This window comes from Adiantum capillus-veneris, chromosome 25, assembly GCF_014529385.1.
Source record: "Adiantum capillus-veneris isolate H3 chromosome 25, ASM1452938v2, whole genome shotgun sequence".
Taxonomy (NCBI): domain Eukaryota; kingdom Viridiplantae; phylum Streptophyta; class Polypodiopsida; order Polypodiales; family Pteridaceae; genus Adiantum; species Adiantum capillus-veneris.
In genome coordinates, this window is record NC_140955.1 from 101,890,511 (window position 1) to 101,918,402 (window position 27,892).

At 43.6% G+C, this 27,892-nt stretch overlaps 3 pseudogenes; 2 read left to right on the forward strand and 1 right to left on the reverse strand.

Moving 5' to 3' along the window:
• LOC147425394 (uncharacterized) overlaps positions 1–27,892 on the forward strand; it is a 101,578-nt pseudogene that overhangs the window by 36,848 nt on the left and 36,838 nt on the right.
• On the reverse strand, positions 7,247–8,113 carry LOC147425396 (uncharacterized; annotated as a pseudogene).
• On the forward strand, positions 22,985–27,114 carry LOC147425397 (uncharacterized; annotated as a pseudogene).

Here is a 27,892-nt window from a genome sequence, read left to right on the forward strand (position 1 = left end):
ATAGTAACTACACTCATGAAAAGAACCTATGCAAAACAGTATTCAATGTTTCATTAAAACTCGTACTCTAGCCTAATAAAAACATGAGCAGGGTGCATGCAATAATCCGTGGTAACTACCTATATATGTGTTTGATATTTTGGTAATTGTCATGTGAGAAAAAATCCTTTGTGATTAGAATTAAATATAGAAAGTCCTGTGGGTCAAATATGCAATGTTCACAAATTCAATTAGCGATCACAGAAAACATTTAGTTCATCTAAATTTACAATGTCTTATGATGCATATATATTAGATCTATGACTCCATTACATAAGGTGATAATGTTTAATGGTTATGCAAGCCACATTTGGTGATTTATGGCATATCCAAAAAATTGTGCATGTTGTAATTATGATTTTTTATTTATCAAAGATAAGCCTTAAAATAGAGTCCACTTTTGGATTTTTTTGTTCGTCTCACTTACTTGTATACAAATACCTCATATGCACACAATTAAGAGATTTATATACACACTTTTATTAGTTTTTCATAGCAATGTTTTTTTTGCAAGAAATTATGCACTACATTTTTTTTAAAATGAGATTTTATTACAAGATGCCTATAAGTTTGAACCCTTGAAAAATGCTTAGTTGATTGGTATTGACCTATAGATACATTATACACCTTAATTTTTGTCCCATAACCTCATTATGTTAATTAAAGAGGCCTTGAAAGACCAAAATTTTTGTCTTTGTCAGCATTTTCAAGATTTTGGTTATAACAAAAATTTAGTCCCATAACTAAGTTATGAAGCTCAATTTCTTACTATAACAAGTTTTTTCCTATCCATACACCTTGAAATCTATGCAAAATATTATTTTGATGAGAAGTTATATTCAATTTATGAAAATTTTGTTAAAACTGCACTAAATTTCTATGATTTTTCCATCTTAAAACTTATCACTATAATCCTAATTTGGTATTAATTTTTGCAAAAGTAAAATTTGGCTATGTTCTTCACCTCATTGTCGACCTAAGATATGAACATGACCTATGAATTTTTTTCTAGATTCACGAAATAATTACGACAAGTTGCTAGAAAAATAGGACACTTTAGTGTCTCAGGACATTTGAGTGTCCAATTACAGAACTAGCTGTGTTAACTTGCTAATTGTGATCTAATACTTGACATTAAGAGGGTTAGGGGAGGGTGGGAAGGGTTTATACATCCCGATGTAAGTCTTTTCGTTGCTCCTATTTGTTTGTTCTCATAAGAAGGATGGGTCATTGCACTATCAACAAGATGACAGTCAAGAGTCACTTTCCTATCCCTTGCATCCACTACATCCTAGAGCATCACAATGGGGCAGAAATAATATCAAAGATCCTATGATGCTATTGTACTAGCAAAGCATGTAATCTTCCCTAGCAGCTTGGATGAGGAATAATCCCTGTTCAAGTAACTACAAGACTACGATAGCCGTTTCTATGGCATGGTAGTTATCTACTGAATATATCCCAAGTCCCTTGAGTATCACAATGTCTTTGTCTATGGCCAAGAATCTTCACATATAAATGAATTCAGAAGGTGACTAAGTCGAGTCCACAATATTGTGATAGCTATATGGAATGATCTTGTACTATCTAAAAGCAAAAGCATGCTAAAGGACAAAAGGTCTTTAGCAACAAGTGTGTCACAAGCCTATGTCACTCAAGTGATGTGATATCAAATTCTATGGATGATTCTATAGCCTTATCTACCCTCGTTGGCTCCAAGAAGACATAGCCTCTGATATGAGTTGTGCGAGAGTGTTCTTGTGTCCCCAAGAGGTCATGTAAAAGCATTGTCAAACGCTTGTCTTGATGAGTAATATCAAAAGTGACTAGTTCTCTAGCCACCCCAAAGAGGGGGACAGTTGTACATGCACCTCTAGGCAAGAAGGATCTCTGTGTGCAGCGAGTCCTTGTGAAAACCACGTCCCAATGATCATAATACACTAGGAAAAGATTGTGAGTCCCAATTGACTAAGAAGGAGAGGGAGGGGGTGGATCAGTGGTGGAGTGAAACGTAAGGGCCTAGGGAGTATGAAGATGTAGGGATATCCAAGGGCATATGGATGAGGTGGATGTAGGTGTTAGAGAAAGGTGGTGAGGGGGATGTGGAAGCTAGTGGGGCTATGAGGTAGAAGGTTTTGGGAAGGGGGGAAGACTACCCAAAGGGTTAGATGAGGGTGGTATGCAGTGGGAGTATCCTCCTACGTGGAGTGCTCCCATTAGGCAAAATTTGGTATGCAATGGGAGTATCCTCCTACGTGGAGTGCTCCCATTAGGCAAAATTTGGACTCACAAAGGGGCCCTTTAAGGAGTTTCACTTTAACTCTCTTTACCAAAACGGGCGCATGGATAAATTTTTGCAAACAAACTCCAAAGTTGGCGGAGGTTTGATAGTTAGAATGTCCTCTTCAAGCTCTATCTACTGATATATAGCACGCCATGAGATTCCTCATATTTTAGAAGATTCGTTTTCTGATTCTCTTAGATTTCGACAGACTTGTCACATCACACGTGAATCAAAAAAAGAATCTTCTAAAATATGCGGAATCTCATGGCGTGCTATATATCAGTAGATAGAGCTTGAAGAGGACATTCTAACTGTCAAACCTCTGCCAACTTTGGAGTTTGTTTGCAAAAATTTATCCATGCGCCCGTTTTGGTAGAGACAGGTAAAGTCAAACTCCTTAAAGGGCCCCTTTGTGAGTCCAAATTTTGCCTAATGACGCATCGTAAGGTGTCAAAATTGTTCTACATGGGAACCCACTGCTATGGTGGTTGTCCACTAGCTTGAGGCCCAAAGGAACTTACCCTACCAGCCCATGTGGGTTGTCCCAAGACGTATATCCACAGATGCCGTCAAGGCCAATGCACATGGAGCGGCTGAAGAATCTATTGCTACTTAATGAGTCTATCGGCTCTATGACTCAGCTTGGGGGCCCTTGAGGTGGACAAGATCTTCTCACTAGATGCCGCATCTAATGGCACTTGAAGTAGTGATTTGGTAGCATGAGTACTCAACAAGGTATAACCTGATCCCATATGTACGATACGTCCATACAAATACGGATTAGTGCCGTACGAATAGGTTCCATACGTTTTTTCAAGCTCCCCCTCTCCCCCTCCCGAGTTCTTCCTCAAGTCTAATTGTTCCTATGAGTTTTGTTATGTGCAACGAGGTATTTTTTTAGCCCTTTTACTAGAGTCTGAATCCGACTTTAGTGTGGAGCATAAATTATAATCAAGGGGTCTCTACAAAGAGTGCAGAGGAGGCCAAACACCGGTTTAGGGTTTAGGGTTTAGGGCCTTTTAAGAGTGCCACATCATCAAAGTTGTACAAAAGAAAGCAACCCAGTATACCCCTCTAAATATTGCTTAGACCCCATGATATGACCTATCATTGGAAAGTTCTTGAAAAATGGATTCTAAAGAGCCAAGGTCAGAAAATTTTGGATGACTTCTATGAAAGTTATGCCATTTTTTTTCAATCAGCCAGGTTTTGTTACCGTTACGGTAATCTAAAATCACCTTTTTCTAGATCTACATGAAGGAAATGTCCGATACATGCATGCTATATATCAATAGATAGCATTTGAAGAGTAGATTTTAAATATCCAACCTCCGACAAGTTTGGATATTATTTGCAAGAAATTTACCGATCCCCACTTTTTGAAAGCTATGCCACATCAAGAATTCTTACAAGGCCCATTTTTGAGTCCAAACTTTTCCTAATGATTGATCGATTGTCACAAATATTGTGTTTGAAGTGTGTGTACATGGTAATGGGTATTCTGCGTAAGTGAAAGGTCACTTGATTGATATTCTAGGTAGGTAGATCGTATGTTTAATCAACTACAAAATGATAGTTTATATGTTTATTGCAAATTTTTGTAGTTTATATTTATTAAGGTATTTTTACCAATGATGCGTATTTTACCTACATTAAACCTCAATTCATATACAACTTTGTACCTTACATACCCAATAGGTATCGTATTTTATGTAAAGTTCCAGTCAATGCTAAAAAAAATGTGTCTTAACTTAATATGGTGCCGTTTTCAATTTCAAAAATGCCGATTGAGGGCAAGGAAAAAAGGAGAAATTTCACCCCAAAATAGTGTAAAAACCCACAAAATGAACCTAATTTTCTAAAATTTCCTCTTGACAAATTCAAGGAAATGAATTTTGTATGTTTGGGAAAATGATTTTTCCCGGACACTGGTTCCAGCTTGGTACTCAATTTGCTGCTCGACCACCCACCCACCATCGAGAGGAGAATTTACCCCATGAGAGTTCATGTATAAGAACTCTGATGGGTAATCCTTTTGATTAATTCGTGGACATTGAAGTAGCTGTCCTAGGGGACTTGGTGAAGACGCCAACGTCGCGAGGTGAGCTGCACATAGTTGTGAGATTTACTCCCAAACTCTAACCGATAGAAACCTCGGCATTGAACCCGCATGTCGATGACCTTGGCCTAGTACTGTGGAAAGTGCAATGCACTTTACACCTAAGCTGGTTCAAACCTCACCACAGATACCTTATCCCTACAACAGCTATATTGCTTATCCAAGCCTATAAAAGGAACTCCCCCTTGTATTGTTCTAGTGCAATTCAGTGAGCAGTTCAAATTCGAATTTTCCCCCTCTATTTGGTGTCAGCTCCCCCTTCCCTTCTCTCTCACACCTCTCTCTCTTATCTACCTCCATCTCTCTGTCTATTCTCTCCTTCTCTACTCTCTCACTCTATCTTCTATATAACACTCAAGTTAAAATGGTATCAGAGCTTTAGAACTTGAGCTCATAAGTACTCTACGAGCCTTCTCTCGAAGCAACGGCCTACTTTCACGCCCATCTCTCACTTCCAAGGTTCACTCGGCTAGCATGACTAGCGCCTCGTCAGCTATGGTTGCAACCACCAAGTCAAGGTATTTCACCATTGATAAGCTCAATGGGAACAATTATAATGTGTGTAAGCTGAGAATGGAGCTATATTTGAAGCAACTTGTCCTCTGGAAAATTGTTTCTGGAGATGAAATAAGACCAAGTGAAGACGAGTACGCCTCCGATACGGAGCTACACTCGCGGATTCAAGGGACATTATGGCTCAAATGGAGATTATACTCCATTGTGAGGATAGGCAAGTCCAAATGGTGTGGACTCTATCCACCTCTAAGGCTATTTGGAAGTTCTTCAACAATAGTTATGAGCACACTGATCTTGTTTACCAAGTCTCCCTGATCAAGAGGCTTGGAAACAATACTATGCAAGAAGGCCAATCTGTAGTCAAGTTCCTTGACAGATGAAGATCTCATCTCTGGAATGGAGATTTCAGAGAAATTTCAATGTATGCTTCTATTGGCGGCTTTACCCCGCAAGCTGGAGAGCCTTTGTTACTACTCAAGCTATGTCCCAAATAAAATTGTAAGGCCTTGTATCCAAAATCCATCAGGAAGAAGCTTTAAGAGACCAGTCTAATGGCTCTATTCTAGTGGCTCTAGTCACTCATATCAATTTTAGAAAAGGTGGTCCGAACCACCATTACAACAATGCAAGGAAGTTGCATATAGGTGGTTCTAACCGCCCTAGAAATGCACATTATGGTCAAGTTCAATGCCAAAACTGCAAGAAGTTCGGATACATTGCCAAGGACTGCAGGTCCAAAACCAAGCACGGTGGTAATCAAGGACATAAAACAAATAGAGGCTATCAACACAAAGCTCATGCTCATTTCACTAATATTTCAAGCTATGATGGTGATACACACCCTACTTCTATAAAACTTTTTGCTACAAGCTTGAGATCCTCTAAGCCACATCACAACTCTTCTATTTGGTATCTAGACACTGGAGCTACACATCACACGACATATCATTTTGATTGGCTTGCACACTACACTCCTCTTCAACACCCACTTGAAGTCCTCATGGGAGATAGCAACATTCAACATGCTAAAGGATATGGCACTATTTCCATTACCCTACCAAATGGCACTATAGCTCACTTCACTACTAGCCATCGGGGGGGTTTGTGAGGGACTAATAATTGAGGGGCGTCGTTTAACCGATGACGAACGCGTCGCATAGACGAGGTTCAGTCGTATAAGCAAGGATATTTTTGTTTAAAAAAATCGGCCGTCGCATAAACAACCACTACCGTTGCATAATCGACGACTTGAATTTGTAGCCGTGGCATAATCGACGCTTCAAAGTGGGCCTTGCTTAAACAATGCAGCGAAACGAGGCTCCTTGCGACGCCTGTGCCCCTTCTCTCATGCGACGAGGCACTTCTATATTATTGTTGCAAAGCCTTTGAAATGTGACTCGCGGGAAATTACACACAGTAGCGAGCTCCACGGCAGCGCTACATCAAAATACGCAAAACAAGAGCATGTACTCTCTCCCCCCCCCCCCCCCCCCCCCCCCTTCTTCATCACTTGCCTCTTGAGTGAAAAATGCAATACCGCAGGTCTATGTAATTCAAAGCTATGACCAAACGGGTAGGATAGATAGGAATTTCTGTTAATGATAGTGAGAGGGAGAGGAGTCTGTAGCGCTGAGTGTATGTGTGTGTCCTGAGAGGCTCCCGGAGAGCGGAGGAGTTATCACATGGACTACGTGCATCTGTGCTATGTGTGTGTGTGTGTGCGCGCGCTTATGCATGTGGGCATGTAGAGAGAGAGAGAGAGAGAGAGAGAGAGAGAGAGAGAGAGAGAGAGAGAGAGAGAGAGAGAGAGAGAGAGAGAGAGAGAGAGAGAGAGAGAGAGAGAGAGAGAGAGAGAGGCACAACAAGCTCCTGCGACGTGGATACAAGAAGAGAGGAAAAGAACCCGAAGAATGGCCATGCCTCTCAACCTCCGCTTCAACTCATGGGCTTAACATGTGAAAACTGAGGCACAAAAAAAGGAGTCTCCAAGCTTGGGTTTGAATATTGCACTTTTTTAGTGCCTGCAAAATAGGTTCAGACCTATGTTTCAAAAAAACAGTTCAATGTGTGAGTGTGCATGTGTGTAGGCATGCAAGTTGTGTGTGAAGGAGACCTTAATACTGCATGCATGTACAAGAGTGTGTGTGTGTGCGCGCGTGCGCATATGCAATGACAACTTAAAAGAAAACCTCTATCATCACACAGCTTCACCAACATATAAGTAAGATTGCGCATTGATACAGACAGAAGAAGCAGAGCGCAATATATAAAGGGGCAAAAAGCTAGCTTCAAGCAGTGTATGTGTATACACCTGCGTGTAGCTTGGCAACAACTAAGCAGGTGTTGCTGTGGTGGAAGGATACACCCACATCTTGAGCTTGAGACGATTGGTTTTCCTCTGTTTTGGTAGGGAAGACCTCCTTCTTATCTTTAACAGGCTCCTTTGAAGCCTCCGTTTTTGGCACATGGTAGAGGCTCGTCTTGCTATCAAAGAGAAGAACCTATGCTTGATTACATCCCTCATAAAGCCTCTCCCCCAATGTGTCAATAATGTAGTAAGCTTCTTTGCATACCTTCAATAGGAAAAAACGATCATTCCAGCTCACAATGTAGAGCAGAAATCCCCCATTGGGCTGCAAGCCTACACTCTGCTGATCTATTGCTGCCCAAATGTCTTCAAAAGACTTCGCACATTGCAAGAAATTGTTGTAGGTGTCATCTAGCCCCTCAGGTTGGAAAAAGCCAATGAAGGAACACTCATGATCCACTACTAGTGGTCGTATTCTTGCGTTTATGACAGTCTCAAGGTCAAAGTGGCCATCCACAAACTTGCTTCTGTAGGCCTCAACATCAACTAGCTTCCGCCACTCTGCAGATCCTTCTCGGATGAGGGTGTCATATTCGGCCTTGATGGGCATACAATTTAGGTTCTTGTGTAGCCAATCAGCGATCACTACAACAACGGCCGTGCACGCACTCTCGCCGGCTGCTCTTTCGCTCCTCTGATCAATAGAGGCAAAAAATATAGATGTAGAGAACTTCATGTTACCATCCCTACTCACCAAATCTTTATGTTCCCAGCTTCCTATAGTGAAAATATCCTCTCCAAAGTCCAAGCATTCAGATATCGCTGAAGAAAGCATTGCTTTCTTCTCATTCTGACAAACACAAAAAAAACTTATTTCCATATACAAAGAGCTTTTGGACAAATTCCTAAGAATTCTCACATTTTGACCTACCATAACATCATGGGCTTCTATTAGCAAGGGCGTCGCATACCTAGTTAGGTGCGGTTGGGGGCAAATCGCCGGCCTAGTGGGCAGGCCGGTGGTCCCCAAGCGCACTAGCTAGGTTTGTGGTGCCTTCCGAGTGGAAGCTCGTGATGTTAAATAGTACATGCAAACAATGAGAAAGAGCCCATTTTCCTACATAAGAAAATGTCAAAACCTTCTTGTGATAAATTAGGTTAAGTTAGCAAAGATTTTGTGCATTTTTTACATTAGACTAGCCTTGGCTTTGCATTATTCAAGGTACCTCATCCATCAAAACAGATATAATCGATGCAGGCATATGACTTAGATGACATGATGGTGTATGTCATTCTTAAAGAAGTTGTGAACAAGACAAGATGGGTTCCGCGCACCCCGAAATGCGAAGATGCATCGACGGAGAGTCTCCTTGCACCTAGATCATCAACACCGCAAAATACAACTCCTCCAAAGAAAGGCATAAAAAATGGTGCTGCCTCTACATTGTGCTCTGCCCCTTCAAGCTCATCATTAACACCCGCAGAGCTTGCCAAGAGCTCCAACAAGAAGCATTACCGAGGAGTACGACATCAGCTGTGGGGAAAATATGCAGCCGAGATCTGAGACTCTGTAAGGCAAGGGGCCCGTGTTTGGCTATGGACCTTTGACACAGCTGAGGAGGAAGCTTTGGCATATGATCGAGCAGCATTGAAGATGCACCGGGTGCGCGCATTCCTAAACTTTTCCGTCAATGTCGTGGCTCCAATGCTAGAGAAAGAGGTGGAGATAAAGAGAACAAGAGAGTGAAACGAGAAGCACTAGTCGAAGATGGAGTTGCAGGCATCGAGAAACAACGTCAACAACGCAAGCGCATGCAATAGCCATCATCATCTTCACCACCATCAAGTCTGGTAGTGAGCTTTGAAGGAGAAGGGGTGAAGATAGAAGAGCTAGATGATGTGTTTTCTTTGCATGAGCTGCACGAGTGTTTCTTGCCTTTCATCACCTCCTCATTTGCTAGCGCCGTGGCTACCCTGGCCAACTACGCTGCAGCCTCTCATTTGGCAGCCTCTCATGTGATAGCAGAGTGCTTGTGCATGTGTGTGTATGTGTGTGTGTGTGTGATAGAGAGAGAGAGAGAGAGAGAGAGAGAGAGAGAGAGAGAGAGAGAGAGAGAGAGAGAGAGAGAGAGAGAGAGAGAGAGAGAGAGAGATCTTAGTACGTGTTGTTGGGCGAGAGTCCGCCCATCATGAAGGACATGGTGGCAGTCCATGAGAAATAGGAGTTGGATCCTATTGGGGGAGTCTGTGAGAGCGTGCAGCCTCTCATTTGGCTAACAAAGAGTCGAAACTCATCGGCGAGCTCATCTACAGAGTCGACCTTGAAGGCATATGGTATTGCACAAGATGATGATATGGGCAAAAGAATTCACTTGATATTGTTAGTCAATGGTTGTGCTTGGAACTACCTTGATCGATATGTATGCCTAATGTGCTGCACTTCCTCGATCCCAAAAAGTACTTTAAGAGCTTCTTGTCAATCGCGGATGTCGCCTGATTGCGGGATATGCCTAACTTGGACAGGGCTCAGGAGCTCTAGGCTGTTTTCAATGGAATGGGATGTCGTGCTTGCCACTGCCTTGGTTGACATGTATGCCATATGTAGTGCACTTCATGAAGCACACGAAGTGCTTGAGGAGCTTTTTGTCTGAAATGTCGTCTCTTGAGATGCACTGATTGGGGGATATGCCCAACTTGGGCAGGGCCAAGGAGCTCTGGTCATTTTTTAGTGGATGAAGTGAGGGTGTCTCTCTAGACGCAATCTCATACGCTCTAGCCTATTTTCAGCTAATGCGAAGTGAGGGTCTCTCTCTAGATGTAATGTAATTTCAAGCAGTGCATTGATTGCTACAAGGTTAGGTCAGGAAGAGAGAGAGAGAGAGAGAGATTTTTTAAGCAGATGCAGAGAGACTGCATCTCTACAAATGCAATCATGTACAGTGGCACCTTGAGGGCATGTGGTAGTACACAAGATGCTGATATGGGCAAAAGAAGTTATGATGATATTTTTAGTGAGTGGTTGTTGAAAGAAAACGTTGTTCTTGGCACTGCCTTGGTCGACATGTATGCCAAATGTGGTGCACTTCATAAAGCGGAAAAAGTGCTTGATGAGCTTCCTGTCCAGGATGTCGTCTTTTGAAATGAACTGATTTGAAATGCATGGCTACCACGCACAAACCCTCTCGATCTAAGCCGCTAGAAGAACCTCTTGGATGCTAAGGAGCCAATCCCATCTTCAAACCAAAACATGGATCTGAGAGTGCCACTCGAATGGGGCTCCCCTGCCCACTGGAGCCACACCCCCTCCCAAACCCAACAGAATGCCAGTAACTGAGGCTTACATGTTGATCTCCAAAGGAGAAAGGAGCGCAAGCCAACTCCTGCTGTCAAAAAATAAAGAGCCAAGGCAGTCGAAGAGGATTCTGCAGCCAGGTGCCCCCACCCAGGGCGGTCCTTCGCATCGGCCTCAACCCACAATCCACCCTGCCTCCACTACAAGCCCACGTGCCGTCCGTCAACCCACCCCAGCAAGCCTTCCCTGCTCTTAGTGGTGGGCAAAACGAGTAGAACGAGCCTATAGAGGCGAAGGCTCTTGAACCCTTGTCTTGACCTCAGCCCACAATCCACGTTGCCTCCACTGCAAACCCATGTGCCGTCCGTCAACCCACCCCAGCAAGCCTTCCCAAATCTTAGTGGGAGAAATGAGTAGAACGAGCCTGTAAGCGAAGTCTCTTGAACCCTTGTCTTGAACTCTTACTTTAAGTATACTTTTTGTGATCTATGAATTGCACCACATTAGGCATACATGTCGACCAAGGTAGTGCCAAGAACAACCACTGACTAAAAATGTCAAAATGAATTCTTTTCTCCATATCAGCATCTTGTACAATACCATATGCCTTCAAGGTGCAAGTGTACTTGATTGCATTCAGAGAAGAAGAAAAAGAAGAAGAGGATTTTAATGTCGTAGGAAACTATCCCAAGAGACCTCAAAGATCTATCCGCCGACGAGTTAAACTCAAGATCTGTTATTGAAGAGAGTTGCCCTCTCTTTGCATCTGTTGAAAACAATCCCTCCCTTTCTGACCTGACACTACTGCAATCAATGCACTCCTTGAGATAAAATTGCATGTCATAATAATCAATATCTAATTCTCCTAAATGATTTTCTCATATTAAACTGATCATTTAATGTAGGGAAGTGCCAAGGGAGAAAAAGCTAGAATATTGGTTAAGCTAGTAGACCGGCCACAGTAGGGATCCAAAGGAGGGAAAATAGGGATCCAAAGGGGGGGCCATTTGCAAAAGATCCATGTGAAACAATGGGCTAAAAAGACCCTAAGGTTCAGCCCATTAAGACTTCGAAAATGCTAAGGTTCCAAAATTCAAAGGTTGTGTCCAAAGTTCAGTGTCCAAAGGTCAAGCCTAGGGGAAATTGGATGCTTTGTGTGTAACTAAAAAGTCTTTGCATATCCCTACATGGGAGGGGGCGATCCCTTCTTCTAGGGGATGAGAGAGAAAGTCACACACACACAGGCTCCCTTTACCCAAAGGGCATTAGGGACACATGTCAGCTCCCTAGCCCAGATGCCCACAAGGTGTGCCCAATTCCTATTGGATGGCCTTGGAGGTGGACCAATGAGAATTAGGCTAGAGTAAATCTAGTTTAATTAATTTAAAAACACTTAATAAAAGAACCAATGAGAATTAAGTCTCCTAGAAGACTATTGGACAGTCCCCCAAGGGGTCCAATGAGCATTCTGGAGCCCAATGGCTTGCTTGATTCCTATTGGCCAGGAGGAAAAGGGGTCCAATGAGAGTTTAGTTTAATTATTAAATTACCTAAATCTCTCACAAAAGGGGAAAGGGGGACACATGTCAGAAGGCTATCACGTATGCCATTGGCTTGACTTGGGGAGGTCCAATGGGGAGCTTGCAAGAGTAAATAGCAAGAAGGCTCACCCAAGAGAGAGAGGGGGCTGATTTTTGCAAGGCATTATCACACACACACTCACACAACCTCATGTGTGAAGAAAGAGAAGACTATCTCTTCCCAAGCTTTAACGAAGAACTCATCACCTACTCCAAGCTTGTGAGATAGAAGCCTACATCGACACACTCTTGGCTTGTGGATGCAAATCCAACCAAGAGCCAAGCTTCAATGCATGCTCATCTCCTCTACCAACCTAATTACTAAGCTAAATCTATGCTAAAATGAGTGATTATGTGAGGAGATGTACATCTTTCTCGTAAGATACTCCTTCTTCCTCTCAATCTACTCTCATACCCTGCTAGCTCTTACCATCTTCGAAGGTGTGTGAGGTCTTGGGTCTGAGACCGGGGATAATTAAAGTTGTGTTTACTAAGTGTTTTTCTTAGTGCATGAATCTTTCATCTTCATTGCACTAGCTAGTCTTGAAGGAACACAAAGAATTGTATTGTACAATGTCTCTCTTGATGGGAGAAACCATAATACAAAGCCTTTTGGAGGGGGGACCGGCTCCATGCAAATCCGGTCCTCAACTGTTGTCAATAACTTAATTTCTCTCTCTTTTGAAAGTATTTTTGATGCTATCTAACTAGGTGTTATGCTTTTTGTTGCTCTCTCTACCCAAGCACCCTTGTAATTCTCATTAGGAATCTATTCTAATGAAAGGCCCACTATGTTCATGCTAATTTCCACTACACAAGTTTTTAGACCATTAAATGTTACATTGGTATCAGAGCACAAGGTTTCTCTTTTCTTGCTCAAGAGGGGAGGTCCTCAAGCTAGCTATAAATGGTTGGTATTATTAATTGCCTGTGAGTAAGTAAAATAGGGATTTTTCAGCCTTGCAGTGCGCCTGCCTTTGTGCAGTTAACGGGGCATCACCATCGAGAGCTATGGTCTTAATAGTGGAGTCCTACGGGGCTTTCCTATGGCTTAACCACTATTGAGCTATTAGAAGCTTGACAGGATCCGGTGCTGTTTTGGTGTCGAAAGACCCTCTCTTCTATTCCTTGCAATTAATGGTATTCGAGCCGTGGGTACAGTAGCTTGAGTGCTTTTTCTAAAGGGGTAAAGAGGAGTAGCAACTAGGGCTTGAAGTGCCAAAGTACACCTAAAAAGTTTACACCTAAAAGTTGTTAGAATGGCTGAAAATAGTAAAGAGAGTGAAATTAATGTTGATAACTTTGATTTTGCTCATGAGAAAGCTACTAATGATGCTTCAATGCTTGTTAACTATCTTGTTTCTAGGCTTCAACAAGCCATGGGCAATCCATCTCTCCAAAGCGAAGTGCAACGGCAGCTCCGTGCTCACGGGATTCTCCAAGCTCATCACCATGACGAGAGAACACCTGGGAAGCCTCCTTGTGAGACTCCCAAAAGAGGTCTCTCTCTGTGATTCGGGAAGAAGAAGAGAATCCGTACGAAGGGCTTAAGAATTTACTTCTTGATGATGCATCTCCTTCCCAAAGGAGAACTCAAGAGCCTCCACCGAAGGAACGAGAAAGAAGTGAGTCTCCCGCCACCTCGGCGGAGATGGCTCCACGAAGACGGCGGGCTAAACGCTCTCCATCACCACCAAAGCGGAGAAGACCATCACACTCTTCTCCATGCCATAATTCAAAGAGGGATGATAAAAAGCAAGAGAAGAAAAAGGCGAGAAAGAGGACACCCTCTTCTTCATCCTCTTCCTCTTATGAAAGTGATGGTGAAGACAACGAAGATCAAGACAAGAAAAAGGCGAGAAAGAGCTCACCCTCTTCTCCACCTTCTTCAAATTCTTCACCTTCTGAAGAAAGTGATGGTGCAACCTTTGAACCATCAAAAAGAAGAGGCCATAGGAAATCCTATGCCGCATGGAAGAGGTCATCCAAGCTGAAGAAATTCAAAGAGGGAGGGAAGAGCATCTCTTTCCTTACCTATGATGGTACCTTTGGTGCTACGGACAAAGTCTTGGCCTTTATCCAACAATTTGATGCGGCGTTTGGAGATGAGGGCTTCACGGAGTCCTCTAAGCTACGCCATGTAGCTATGCACTTTCAAAAGTCCGCCAAGAAATGGTAGTCTAGCCTACGAGCCAACGGTGAAGCTCCATGAACATGGAAAGCTTTAAGAGCTTCCATTATGAAGCAGTTTTTGGCCACCGATGCCAAAGACAAAGTACTCACCGAATGGCGAAGCTTAAAGATCTCTCCCAATGAATCCATCCACAAATATGTAGACAAGTTTTGGGACCTACAACTCAAAGCCACTGTCTTTAAAAAGTTGGATTTTGGAGAGCAAAAGCAACAATTTTGTGCGGGCTTAACCGAAGAAATGGCGGAGTATGTCAACTCCCAAAGGCCACGTACCATATCGGCGGTAACACACCATACTATGGTGGCCTCACGAATCAATTTGCAAATGGGGGCTAAAAGAAATAATAAGCCCATGGAAAACAAAGGTTCCAATGAGCCTAAGGGGAAGGACAATGTCCAAAAGTCTCCTAAGGGAAACTCCAACAAAGCTAAAGAGAAGGGAGTTTACAAAGGTAAGAACAAAATCTCTCCTGAAGAGCTTGAGCGTTATTGCAAGGATAACCGGTGTTTCAAGTGCCCCGAACAAGGGCATGCGTATCGTGCTTGTCCCCAAAAGAACAACCGTCAAGATCCTCCTAGAGCTTCCTTGGTTGAAATCCAAGAGGAGGAGACTCACCAAACTCATCACAAAGGATCTCCTCTATGCCATGCTTGGGGATTGGTAGGAGAACATGATGCTTTTATTCTCTTTGACCCGGTTCTACTCACAATTTTATATCTATAGAGTTGGCCACCAAGCTAGGCATACAATCTTACGAGATGGGAGATGTCCTACCCGCAGACAGTGCCTTCAAGGGGCAAGAAGCTTCAATCACTCCCTTAATCGAGAAATTGAGGCTTCATGTCCAAGGCTATGTGGACAAAGAGGACATCTTTATCTCTCCTCTCAAGCATGAGGATGTAATCCTAGGGGCACCTGCCTGGCTGCCGATGTTAAATTTCTTGAAAGGAGAATCTCCTTTAAGTTCAGGGAAAAAGACATGTATATAGATGCTAAGGAAATGGGTAACACTATTCCCATTGTACATACACCATCTTTCAACATGTCAATAAAGAGCTCTATTTCTGTGTACATGATTTTTGTTAAATATTCTCAAAATGAACCTAATGCTTTACAAAAAGAAAATAAAAGCAACCAAAAGGAATTAGAGTTGTCCAATTTTCTCAAGGGGTTTCAAGATGTTTTTATTGACGACATCCCTTGTGAGCTACCTCCTAAACGAGGTAATGATGACCATGCAATTGAACTTCTTCCAGGAAGTTCACCGCCTAACAAACCTCCTTATAGATTTTCTCATGCTCAACAAGAGGAGATTATGCGGCAAGTGCATGAGTTAGTTGAGAAGGGCATGGTTAGGCCTAGCTCATCTCCACTTTGCTCACCGGTGCTATTATTGCAAAAGAAAGACGACACATATCGTATGTGTGTCGACTATAGAGCACTAAATAGGATCACTATCAAGAATAGGTTTCCCGTTCCACGGGTAGAAGACCTATTTGATAAGCTAAAAGGATCGACCTACTTCAGTAGGATTGACCTAAAAACTGGCTATCATTAGATAAGGATAGTTGATCAAGATATTGTAAAGACCGCATTCCGCACCACATTTGGTCTTTACGAATACATTGTCATGCCTTTTGGCTTGACCAATGCACCAACCACATTCAACCGCTTGATGGAGAAGCTGTTCCGGCCTCATCGAACCTTCACTGAAGTGTTCTTTGATGATATTATCATCTACTCTAATTCGTTATACAAACACAAGCAACACCTCCAGGTAATATTTCAAGTTTTGAGAGAGAATAAACTTTATGTTAATCGAAAGAAAAGTGAATTTTTCTTGTAAGAGATTCAGTATTTAGGTCACATTATCTCTCAAGATGGCATCCAAATGGATCCAACAAAGTTAGAGGTAATAAAAGGATGGCCTAAACCAAGGAATCTTCATGAACTAAGAAGCTTTATAGGTATGTGTGCATACTATAGACGCTTCATAGAAAAGTTCTCACAAATTGCGGGACCATTACATGACCTAACAAAGAAAAGCGTTAGGTACACATGGTCTGCTGAGGAGAACAATGATTTCAAAAATATTAAAGAAAAGCTTATCTCTCAACTTGTGCTTACAATACCGGATCTCTCAAAACCATTTGAGGTCCAATGTGATGCTTGTGGTGATTTCCTTGGAGCTGTTTTACTCCAAGAAGGGCACGCCATAGGCTATGAGAGTCGAAGGCTCGACCCTGTTGAGCAAGCTCTAGGCATATATGAAAAGGAACTCCTTGCAGTTCTACATGCCTTAGACTCATGGAAGCACTATTTATTGGGGGCTTCTTTCATTCTGCGAACGGATCACCAAAGTCTTAAGTACTTCATGACGCAGACCAAGCTCTCTGACAAACAAATGAGGTGGGCAAATTTCCTTTCGCAATTTCATTTTCATATTGCTCACATTGCTGGTAAGCATAATCAAGTAGCTGATGTACTCTCAAGACGGCCGAGAGTGAATGCGGTTTCCATAGCAACTCACAATGATCTATCTTCAATGATAGATGAGTACGCTATTGATCCCGATTTTAGAGATGTGATTTCAGCCCTTGCATTAGGGAAGAAAGAAGAACCATTTACTTTACAAGATGGTCATCTTCTCTATGGAAATAGACTATGCGTTACTAACTCACTACGTGAGAAAGTAATGTATGAATCTCATGCTCCACCGTATCTGGAGCATAGAGGGATTCCGTCTACCTTAAAGGGAATTGAAACATATTTCTATTGGCCTACCATGGAAGTGAACATACAAGAGTATGTTTCTAAATGTGTGGTTTGCCAAAAGACAAAATTTGATAGAGGGAAGCAACTTGGATTTCTTTAACCCTTGCCAAACCCTAATTCACCATGGGAGAGCATATCCATGGATTTTATCTTTGGATTGCCTAAGTCTATCCATGGGAATACGGGAATATGGACGATAGTAGACAGGTATAGTAAACAAGCTCATTTTATACCTGTCAAAAATACTATCAAAGCCCATCAAATGGCAACCCTCTTCATTTCACAAATTTTCAAGTACCATGGCTTGCCAATGTCTATAGTGTCGGATAGAGATCCTAGAATGACCAGTAATTTTTGGAAGGGTCTCTTTGAGAATTTAGGAACAAGGCTAAACTTCTCTTCGGCCTATCATCCACAAACGGATGGCCAAAGTGAAATAGCTAACCTAACCATTCTCGATCTATTAACAGCCTATGTAACGGAAGTAGATCAAAGATCCCAATGGGAGAAGTACTTACCCTTAGTGGAGTATGGTTACAATAACACTGTAAATACTTCCACGGGAAAAGCACCTTTCGAGGTAATTGAGGGAAGATCAAAAAGTCCCTTGCTACTTAAAGTACATGGGAAGATCTTCGCTGCAGATGAGTATAGACGAGACCTACAAGAATCTTTTCAAAAGATTAAGGATGCTATCTCTATCTCACAGCAAAGGCAAAAGACTACTGTTGACAAGCACAAAAGAGCCCAAGCCTTTACAGAAAACGATTGGGTCTTGTTAAAGTTTCCCAAGGCTCGATTAAGGCACACGACGGGCAAGAGTCCTACGGGCCACCAAAAGTACTATGCTAAACTAGCAAAAAGGTACTATGGTCCCTTCCAGATTCTTAGGCCAATCAATGAGATGGCCTATCAACTCAAATTGCCCAATCATTGGCTCATACACAATGCTTTCCATGTGAGCCTATTAAAGCCTTACAAAGGAGAGCCACCTCAAGAACCAACTATTGAAGACCCACCAGAGATCGAGGACCAAGAGGAGGTGTTGCAGCCCGAGTCCATTCTCCGACATGAAGACAAGGTATTAAGAGGCGGTAAGACTATCCGACGATATCTTATTAAGTTTTAGAATTATCCTTTTGAAGATGCTAGATGGATGCAAGGCATACAATTAAAGGATAACCTAAACCTTGTCAATGCTTACAATGCTTCCCAAGAGTAAGCAAATGTACAAAATGTTAAAAATGAACAAAGTTTTTTTGTCTTATAAGACTCTCTTTTTCTTTATTGTGCACAAAAATGAAGTAGTATGCATGCTTAGATCAAGTTTGCGGAGAAGACGTCTCCCAAACACCAAGTAGAGCTTGTCACTCTACTATGGAAGACTAATAGGACTAATGTGCTGACATGCTTGCGGCAGCCTCAGGATCTCAAACACCAAATGGACTAGTGATCCATTGTGGAATGATGTCATAGGGTAACATAGGGATCCTCTACCCGCTAAGAAAAGGACTCATGAATATGCTTTTTTTTCTCTACACCATAGTCAAGGACGACTATGATTTCAAGAGAGAGGTAATGTCATAATGATCAATATCTAATTCTCCTAAATGATTTTCTCATATTAAACTGATCGTTTAATGTGGGGAAGTGCCAGGGGAGAAAAAGCTAGAATATTGGTTAAGCTAGCAGACCGGCCACAATAGGGATCCAAAGGGGGGGCCATCTGCAAAAGATCCATGTGCAACAATGGGCTAAAAAGACCCTAAGGTTCAACCCATTAAGACTTCCAAAATGCTAAGGTTCCAAAATTCAAAGGTTGTGTCCAAAGTTCAGTGTCCAAAGGTCAAGCCTAGGGGAAATTGGATGCTTTGTGTGTAACTAAAAAGTCTTTGCATATCCCTACATGGGAGGGGGCAAGCCCTTCTTCTAGGGGATGAGAGAGAAAGTCACACACACACACACACACACACACACACACACACACACACACACACACACACACACACACACACACACACACACACACACAGGCTCCCTCCACCCAAAGGGAATTAGGGACACATGTCAGCTCCCTAGCCCAGATGCCCACAAGGTGTGCCCAATTTCTATTGGATGGCCTTGGAGTTGGACCAATGATAATTAGGATAGAGTAAATCTAGTTTAATTAATTTAAAAACACTTAATAAAATAACCAATGAGAATTAAGTCTCCTAGAAGACTATTGGACAGTCTCCCAAGGGGTCCAATGAGCATTCAGGAGCCCAATGGCTTGCCTGATCCCTATTGGCCAGGAGGAAAAGGGGTCCAATGAGAGTTTAGTTTAATTATTAAATTACGTAAAGCTCTCACAAAAGGGGAAAGGGGGACACATGACAGAAGGCTATCAGTTATGCTGCTTAATAGCCATTGGCTTGACTTGGGGAGGTCCAATGGGGAGCCTGCAAGAGTAAATAGCAAGAGGGCTCGCCCAAGAGAGAGAGGGGGACTGATTTTTGCAAGGCATTATCACACACACACTCACACAATCTCATGTGTGAAGAAAGAGAAGACTATCTCTTACCAAGCTTTAACGGAGAGCTCATCACCTACTCCAAGCTTGTGAGATAGAAGCCTACATCGACACACTCTTGGCTTGTGGATGCAAATCCCACCAAGAGCCAACCTTCAATGCATGCTCATCTCATCTACCAAGCTAATTACTAAGCTAAAGCTATGCTAATATGAGTGATTATGTGAGGAGATGTACATCTTTCTCGTAAGATACTCCTTCTTCCTCTCAATCTACTCTCATACCCTGCTAGCTCTCACCATCTTCGAAGGTGTGTGAGGTCTTGGGTCTGAGACCGGGGATAATTAAAGTTGTGTTTACTAAGTGTTTTGCTTAGTGCATGAAGCTTTCATTTTCATTGCACTAGCTAGTCTTGAAGGAACACAAAGAATTGTATTGTACAATGTCTCTCTTGATGGGAGAAACCATAATACAAAGCCTTTTGGAGGGGGGACCGGCTCCATGAAAATCCGGTCCTCAACTGTTGTCAATAGCTTAATTTCTCTCTCTTTTGAAAGTATTGTTGATGCTATCTAACTAGGTGTTATGCTTTTTGTTGCTCTCTCCACCCAAGCACTCTTGTAATTCTCATTAGGAATCTATTCTAATGAAATGCCCACTATGTTCATGCTAATTTCCGCTACACATAAGTGTTTAGACCATTAAATGTTACATTGCATTTCGAGAGATTCCCTCTCTCTGCATCAGCTGAAAACATTCTAGAGCATATGTGATTGCATCTGGAAGAGAGTAGGAGCGTAGGCTATCATAAGGTGGCAGTTGTAGGTGAGACATTGAGGGAGACGGCCTGTGATTGCTATTGCTCATATGTGACTGCGCCTAGAGAGATATCCTCACTTCGTCCAGTGAAAAACGACCAGAGCTCCTTGGCCCTGCCCACGTTGGGCATATCCTACAGTCACTGCATTTCAAGAGACATCTCAGACATAAAGCTCTTGTTAGGTGCAGCGGAATGATTGTTTGCACTTTTCTCAAGATGAGTGCTCCGAACTGTGCTCAAGATTCCCTTTGTTTTTATGGAAGGTAGACTCTTCCGTTCTTAATGAGAAAATTCTATGATCACAAACAAAGTGAATGGACACTGTGCGTGCAAGTGAATGAGACTAAGAGATAGAGAGAAGAGAGATACGACACCAGAGACGTTGTGAGCGGGATGAAAACACACACAATGCCTCTATAACGACCCGACACACACTCTTGGGAAGATACACACACACACTATGGGGCACCACTCGGCTTACACAACACACCTGGCCGAGACAGGGAACACACCTTTGGAGTGAGAGGAGAGAGACTATCCACTTGCCCACTCCACACAGAGACAAACACACACACACACACACACACACACACACACACACACACACAAAAACTCAGCTCAAAAGAGGAGAACTTCTAATGTTTAGATACAAATGAGCTTGGGCCAACACCAATGGGGCAAACAGCTCACACAATATGGGTAAAAGATACCAGATACAATCACAAATTGGAGAAGAAGCTTCACTCACCGGAGAAGATTACACAGAAAAACAACGGAAAAAGAGTGAGGAATTTGGCAAAATGGACAGCGTCATCGCGTCCGGAACGGCCCAAGACTCCAGTCTACAATGTCAAAGTGCTCAAATCCGACCTCGGATGAGCAGTTTACGGCCAAAACAGGCTCCAAAATGAGCAAGAACACAGCTGCGGCTGTTCCTCCTCTCTTTTCCACATTTTTTCTGGTCTTCTCTCTGTTTTTTCAGTTCCCACACTTAGCTTTATTACTTGGGCACCCTTGGCCTTTTAGATGACCTCAAACGGACCCCGAACAGGCCAAAAATTGACCTCGCAGTGTAGAGTTGTCACCTTTTTGCATCATTCGCACACCTGGCACTCAACTTTTTTTCAATAATGCATCTCGCCACCACGTGAAGTGGCCCCAAAAAGTGGTCCTAATGATGACCTTTCTGCATAACTCTCACAAGAAAACACCCACGTTGTGTCCGTCCTCATCCGCGTGCAAATATTGACCTCGTTCGCCCTCCTGACGCCACTAGATGCCATCTGACGCACCTGCTTACCTCATGTCGTCGGCCCGCGCATAGCTTCCTCGAGAAGTTTTACACGCGATAAACTCCTCATTATTGTAGAAAAACAAAGTGGTATTGGTAATAGTGAAAATCGATGCACTATGTACATGTTGTCCTACCTGCACACATGTGGGCCCCACGTAACCACCTGGCTCTGGAAAATGGGCAATCCTTTATTCGATGCACCATGCATGTGTATATACATATGCGCAATCCCTTGCTCCAAAAAACTCCTGACAACGTTGTAAAACCCTCCTCCGAAGGCCCCACTCTCGCTGGCGAGAGTGGTCTACTTTTTGATTGCACAAAATGGTACAATGCGTATGCGATGGACTGATGCAACCCAAGACTTGCCGATGACGACGACGGTGATGACGATGACGACTTTAGGTTTGAAATCTGTGGTCTTCTAACTGCTGAAATTCTGCAAATCTTTGGGCTGTTTCGGGTGGCTGAAAATGACTGTTTTGCTACGTTTTTATGGCTGAAAATGGGGGTTCTCTGCAATGCTTCAAGGGGATGATCTGGTACTACGTCTAATGCTGAAAACGCTGCTGCAAGTGCTTTATCAACGGTTGATCTGGGGTAATCCCTTCAGGGGTGAGAGAGAAGGGAGTAGCGATGGCTGATCTGTCTCCATAGCACAGAAAACACAGCCTGAGAGGTGAAAACGTTGCTGTTTGTAGAAAACACAGCCACCAAGGCGAAGCGATCTCAGTTTTTTGAGGGATTTTTTCGTGACGGAAGCAATCAGCAGGGGATCGTCGGCTTGAGAGAAGAACCTCTGCGTCTGATACCATGTTAGAGTAGGCAACGAAATCGAAAGCAAAAGCAAAAGCGCTGCCAACAACAACATATAGCTCAGGATGAGTCCTTTCCAGGAATACATCCAGGTTTGCTTCATTTTGTCCACATCTGCCATATGATTATAAGCTCGTGCTGCATTCGACCACAAACCATCAAATCTCTCATGTAGCTTACTCTTGCATTGAATTTGTTACTGAGCGTGTTTCTCTTTTAGTTTTGCTACCTGACCTTGCATTTGATTCATAACTTTTTGAAGTATCTGTAGCATTTTTGTTTGATCTATTTTGTTGTAGTCCACTCCATTCATGGCTGCTTCGACCTCATCTGTAGATTCTTGATCTATTAATATTTTTACTTGCATTGATGTTACATGCAGATATGATGTTTGTGTTAGTTTGACATATGGTTTGTTTTAAATATACAGATACAATGAGTGACCAGGGTCATATAGTGAAGTTGACGTTCATCAAGACTTTGCTACGTACCACTGGACTATCAGGAGAGGCTTTGACGGAGGCTATAACAGATTATATGGAGATGGATGATGCCAGTTTAGACAGCTCCATCGAGTTTCTTGGGCGATTCAGTTTGCCCCCCGTTAGCCCGTACGTCCTGGAGAGGGTACATCCTCCCAGCCACACGTAGGAGTGGAGACTTCCTCTCATGCAGATCAGACCATAGCACATTGGTAATCTTCTCAATTGATAAAGTAGTAATGTCATTCTTTTTTTTCATATAGAAATCTTAATATATGTATTCCCTTGATGGCTTTGTTTGCTTAGGACTCCTATTCCAGGTACATCACATCATCAGAGTCAGCGGCTTACTCCTAATGTACCGCCTAGTACTTAGTTGACACCTGATTCGCAAGCTAGTGGCCATCAGTCTCGGAGGTATATCTATTATGGTGATTATGAATTAAATATCAAGTAGTTTTTAAGAACTCTCATCTAATCTGCCGTATGTTTATATTGCATGTAGGCATCATCGACAGGGTAGGCCGATCGACTCGTGAGACACCCCCTCAGCCGCCAGCTCCCCCATCGGTGCCTCCACCTCCACCAATGCACACGTGCATTGGCATCTTGGGTGTCACATGCGACATCTTGCCTGACGGGGCTATCCTCCAGCTCGGAGCCGGCATCGCCCTCAAACGTCGGATGGGAGACCTCTGCTTGTCTTATCTAAAGCAGGTTCATAAACCATGGGAGTAAGTATTAATTAACATAAAAAATATAAATTTTAGTTTGTTAGTTGAATTACTAATCCGCTATATTTTGCACTGTAGTGATCAGCATGAGGATGACAAGAAAATATGTTCTCAACACACTAGAGACGGAGTATGGGACAGGATGGAGTCCCAAGTGGATGGTCAAGCAAATGTGCAAACTCATGGGTGATCGACGCGACGCAGCATGGTAAGTAGAAAGAAAGAAATATTTTTAACATCTCTCTCTCTCTCTCTCTCGTCTCTTAACTCTCGATCTCTCAAGGTGGAAATCGGTCCGAGATTCTCTCTGAGTAGGTGTAGCGTATGGTAGAGGCAGGCTGTAGGCAACTCTCGCAAGGGTGCACCATGCACAGTTGGGGTGCATGATTTTTCCTCTCTTCTATCATGCTCGCCGCTTGGGACCATACGAGACAAATCAAATGTACATGGTGATGAGCATCCTCAACGCTTCCAGCTGTCCCAAAATTTTCGTGTGTTGATGGGACAAGGTCTAGAAAAGGTGCATTCGTTGCAACAGCCACTCCTCTTAGATCAAAATCTTTATCTTCCCAATGCTCAGGTCCTTGAACTATGGCACCTCCTCTAAGATGCTGCAAGTGCTTCTTCAGTTCATTTTTCCTCACTTGTTTCACAAGAAAGTCCACAGCTCCCTTTGACAAGCATTTGAAATGGAATTCATGGAGTCATGAGAGGACATCATGATAATCGGAATGTGCTTGAGGGCCCCATGGTTCATAATTCACCCCAATAGACCTATGCCTGATAAACAGGGCATCACGACCTCCGTCAAAACAAGATCGACTTGGTTTTTTTGGTCCATCAAAAGCTCCCATGCTAGTAACCCATTGGAGGCAGGTGTAACTTCAGAGCTGCAATCGCGTAGGAGAGCATCAACTGGATCAAGCTGAATGCATGGAACTGATGCAAGTCTAGGCTATGTCGGCAATGAAGAAGGGGATGACGACACTGTCCTAAGGGCTGAAATCTGTAATCTCGTATTTGCTATCCAAAAACGCTGATTCTGGGATTGTTCTGTAGGTCTTTGACGCTGAGCATCTGCAGGTTTAGGGCTGAAAATTGAGGTTTCTTGGGATTGAATGTGCTACTCTTTAGGGGCTCAATCTGCAGGTCTTTCATTGCTGAAAAACGCCATGCTGAAAACTATCAAAAACGCTAGGTGATGGGTCTCCAAAAACACTAGGTTACTGAGCTTCTGCTGTTGATGGATATGCATCTACACTAAGTGACTTCATAGCTGCAATTGCGTAGGAGAAGTGGCGTGACTGATTCTACTGTTTTAAGGGCCAATCTGTTTTTTCAAGCTTTTGGATATGGCCTCACTGAAGACATGGTTCAACGTGGAGGTTGCCCTCTTATGTTTTGAAAGAGCGATACGACACGTGAGGGAACGCTTTGCTGGATGGAGAGAAGGAAAACCAGGATATGACTGGGATGCGGTGCAAAAGCCTATGTAGACCTCGACTCAGACACTCTCGAGGACGACTGAGAGTTACTACAAGGATGTAGAGGCGATGCGGCTGGAAAGTAGAAGAACGAGAAAAGAGCTCGAGAGAAAGAAAATGCTTATGGATGCCGAGTTCCGTCGGCAAGAGAAAGTGATGACCTGGTTTTTTGAAAAGGTGTCGATGATGCATGCCAAGCTGAGAGAAGAGAAAAAACAAGAAAAAGAAGAGAAGGAGATGGATGCCCCATGTATGGACAAAGGAGAAGAATGTATGGATGTCCCGTGTGTGGACGAGTGAAGAAATTGAGGAGGAGCACCAGGTGAACCCTGCGGACTTCTATCCCCCACACGAGAGGGGAGAGCTGGAGCATGCAACACGCAGTGACCTACAGGTTGTTACCTTCGAATTGCCTGAGAAGGGGATTGTGGAAATCCATGGCAATAAGCCATTCGTATGCAAAGAATTGAGAGGAGATGTGGCGAACCTGGAATGTGGCACTGTGGTCGTGATGCTTGATTGTGAAGTGAAGATAAAGGATGTGAGCCAGGCAGGGTCTATTGATATGCATATAACCTACGGTATACCGCTAAGTTAGGGCGTGTGCATGAGGCCGAACTCCTCAACAAATGGTGTTCACAGTATGGCTGCGAATAGCTTGGACCAGATGGCGGTCGGGAAAACAGGAAGGTCAGCAAGCCTACTGGCTTGGAGCACACATGGGAAGGATGATTGTGGGATTACCCGGAAAAGGTGGTCAACAAGGTGTGACTAGGGTTATGAATTGACGGTGGTGCAAGGTCATTGGGTCACGAAGGAGGTAATGGAGACCCGATTGGGAATGTCCCTGAAGGGGCCTTATCGACTAGTGTACGCGAGCCATAAGCTAGCTGAGGAAAACCCAGTGGGATTAATCGCCGCGTGGTTACAGTTCGCCGCGTGGTTCGATGATGGGTGTTAAAAAATGCGACTGTCCAAGTGATGTGTGGCAAGGAGGGCTGCTTGGGGTTGTGCATAGTGACCTACTAGAGGTGAAGATATGCATATGGGACCCGGGAGAAGGTTACCCATGCAGGGATGCATTTGTTTACGGAATGACCCGATTGGGAATGTCCCTAAAGGGGCCTTATCGACTAGTGTATGTGAGCCATAAGCTATCTGAGGCAAACCCAGTGGGATTAATCGCCGCGTGGTTCGATGATGGGTGTTAAAAAATGCGACTGTCCGAGTCATGTGTGGCAAGCAGGGCTGCTTGGGGTTGTGGATAGTGACCTACTGGAGGTGAAGATATGCGTATGGGACCCGGGAGAAGGTTACCCATGCAGGGATGCATTTGTTTACGGAATGACCCGAATGCGCGGAGGTGCTGAGTTGATAGCACGCTGGAATATACTTGGCCGATGGGGATTAAGCCCGAAGGGTTAGAGCCGTTTGCTGGTTCTGACAAACGGAATGTAGCAAGACGAGTGCTGGCACAAATGCAGGCCACAGATGGCCGTTGGATCCCATCGCGACAAGGCAGGTTGCAAGAGAATGTGGAGTGAGTCAGGTGGACTCGACATCATACCAGGCAGCCAAGGACTAGATCGCATAATCGGGGATGTACCACAACTAGGAGGTATTGGGCTGAGTTGGAGGGCCAGCAAACAACTAAGGTGCAGGGTGAGATATGAAGGTACGAGAAGAACAGTAATGTTGGGGCAGGTTATGTATGGCCGATGTGTTTTCCCTCAAAGAGACGGGAGAGCCTCGAAGAGATGGGTGAGCCACTTAGTGCGAATGCAACACGACTACGCATTGCAAGAGGACGGGCTCCGATCAACACCAGCCCACCTTTCATTCGGGGAGCTGTGTTGTGCAAGTGATTAGGCACATGCTATTATACCTTAACCGGTACTAGCCCAAATGAGGTTATTCGTCAACACCGGGCTGTATGCCAGGCCATTTTGGATGAGATTTCTAGCAGGCCTACGGGCGTGGGGTCCCCAAGTAATTAGTGGGGGCACACTGATGACGGTTATGCTACTGGTATGGTTGTCACTTCATGGAGGTTACATTCAAGGGTGATGCAAAGGGAGGAATTTCAATGGGGAGAATCTTGAGGCGGATTGTCTTTGGAGCTTAGGAGCTTGGTGTGGTAAAGCTTGGTCGAGGAGGCGGTTGCGGCTTCCTTGGTGAGAGGAGCTTTGAGCTTAGTGGAGCTCGATAGAGAAGTTCTCGGCGGAGGAGAGCTTGACATTCGAGTGCTTGGATGCTATTGTGGCAGAGCTCCTGCATTGGAGCTTGCATTGAGAGGACATTGCATCACGCAGAGTGGAGCAGGAACATGTTCAAGACTATGTGCAACTCGTTTTTTGCCATTTTCGGGCTCTGAAACGCAGTTTTTTGCGTTGCTCCGTCATACAGAATCAAATCTGCATGATCCAGGAGTGTAGGTTAGGGTTTTGGCATGCTTCGGAAGCAATGGCGATGTCTATTTGCTGAAATTCTGCCTTGAATTACAGCAGGTACAGCAGCAGGTTTGTTTGTGCCCTTTCGGGTCCCAAAAACACTGTTTTTGGTATATCTCACACACACGGAGTATTTTTTGTAGCAACCAGCAGATTCATAGGTGTACACAGGTTTTTGGATATGCATTTTTCC